Here is a 2,224-nt window from a genome sequence, read left to right on the forward strand (position 1 = left end):
GTTATTCCAATCTTCAAGGGGACTGCATAACTAACTGTTCAAGTGGGTGGAACAGTCAATAGCTGTTCTAGAATTTTAGAGATGGTTCTGCTTAGTGGAGGGGCAGATGATCTAAGAAATAAGAGAAAGGGAGGTGAATGTGCATGAACCCTGAGGAGAGGCATAGTGAAGAGCATTGCTAGGCAGAAGCTAAGAAAGTATAATAGGAAGTACTAGACAATAAGTTTGAATGGGAAAGGTATGCTGACTATGTGTGTATACAAATGTGTGTGTGCATGTGTGCGTGTATGTGTGTGTGTATGTATACATGGGTACACATACATAATGCAACCAAAAACCTTAGCACCAACAGATATTTCTATAATAGAAAGTCGGAAAAAGGAAGAGAAGGAGAGGGAGAAAGAGACAAGGAGGGAGAGAGAGATTTTTATGGCATGCCAACTTGGGTCTTCCACATTTTCTCCTAAAAGACATCTATATATGGTGGTATAGCCTGATGGAATTGTATTTGTTGGGCAAACTCAACTTTACCAAGCAAGGATTAACCTGGAGGTCTCAAGGGCTTTAGGCTGTAGGGCCTAAGGGAGGGTCCCTGCTCTGCTGGCCAGTTCCCTGGAAGAGGGAGAAGCAGTGGCCTGAATCCCCAAGTACTTCGTCTAGTGCCTGACTGAGCAGGATGGGCACCATGACAAAGGAGGCCAGGAGGAAAGTGGCCTTCTCCACCACCTCAGGATCAGAACAGGCCAGATTTAGTAGAGGATCCAGGTCACTGAAGAAGTGGCCAATCTCATAGGCTATACAGGATGGCAGCTGGAAAGTCATGAGGACAGTGACCACAGGGGTTAGGAATCCATCCAGCCAAGGCCCACTTGCAAACATAATGCACGTGTGGAGGTTCATGAGGAATAGGTACTGGAGAGAGCTGCAGACAGCAAGGTAGTGGTCAGAAGGCACGGCCTGGCAGCACAAAGCACTCAACTACAGCTAATGAACTGAAGGAGAACTGGGCCACACAACCTGCAAAAGAAGCTGCCTCAGGATCTGAGAGAGGGTCTGCAGCATCTTAGGGGCAACGGAAGTAGTGGACCAGATGTCAAGGAAGGAAAAATTGGACGAAAAGAAGTACATGGGGGTGTGGAGGCTGAGCTTAAAGGAAATGGCTGTGAGGATGAAAACATTCCCCAGCACGGTCACTACATAGATGCCCAGAAATAACCCCAAATGAAAAGACTGTAGCCCATAGAGATTCCCAGATCCCAGGAAGAGAAATTCTTTGATCATGGCCGGATTACCTGTGTCTGTGAGATTCAAACGTTAGACCCGAAAAAAGGAGAGAAATATCACCAATTGGAAAAAGAGCTGTGCTCCTAGAGGGAAGCAACTGCACAAGAAATGCCATAGACTATAAAACTCAAAGGTTTTGTCTTTTCTCCTCCGGAACAAATTTTCTGTTTTGTTCTACCAGGTATATTTATCTAATACTTGTAGCAGAATCAGAAACTATGCCCTGGGGAATGAACACAGAGGGCGTCTCCTCTGCTCTTTTCCACTCTTTTCCTTGACATAACATGTGACAAGTCTACCTCTGGGAGTCTCACAGTGGGAGGCAAACACCTCTTAATAGGGATGTCGTGCAGAAGCTTCTCTGAACTTCTGAAACTCAGCTTCTGAGACTCAATAAAAGTGTGAGTCCAAGATCCTAAAATAACATCAGGAATTAAGACCACCCTATCGCCCATTGAACCCCTAAATCAAGGTGGGTCCCACCAGAAATGTAATTGGAGGGAGGAGGGGAATTCAGAGATATTGATCTTAATGTACCTGTAAGAAAAATAAGACTCTCTGCCAGGCTCTGGGGACACGTCGCTGATTGCTTCCATGGCATCAAATTCCTATGGAAATCGGGGGAAATGTATGTAAAGTTATTCACTTGAAATGTTAGAGAAAAATAATGTTCCATCCTTCATAAATGAAAATGACATTCCTGACTCACAAGCAGTAGGATGTGCATTTAGAGTTATTTTTTTTTCCAGCAGCGGGGATGGGTTTGCAGTGAGTCATGGCTGCACTCTCTCACTTTCCCACAACCCCACCTCCCCCCGCCAGGGCTCAAAGGCTCATATTTGTGAAATGGCTGTCTGGTCTTAGCGCCTGGGCTGCGATAGAATTGAAAATCAGGCTGTGTTGTGACCTAAATTAGGGGTAAGTGTGCGGCAAGAGTTAG

At 45.5% G+C, this 2,224-nt stretch overlaps 1 pseudogene; it reads right to left on the minus strand.

Moving 5' to 3' along the window:
* Positions 1-564: 564 nt before the first annotated feature.
* LOC122477146 lies at positions 565-1,281 on the minus strand (annotated as a pseudogene).
* Between the last annotated feature and the right edge of the window lie 943 nt (positions 1,282-2,224).

The sequence above is a fragment of the Prionailurus bengalensis genome, chromosome X (assembly GCF_016509475.1).
Source record: "Prionailurus bengalensis isolate Pbe53 chromosome X, Fcat_Pben_1.1_paternal_pri, whole genome shotgun sequence".
In the NCBI taxonomy this organism is placed as follows: Eukaryota; Metazoa; Chordata; class Mammalia; order Carnivora; family Felidae; genus Prionailurus; species Prionailurus bengalensis.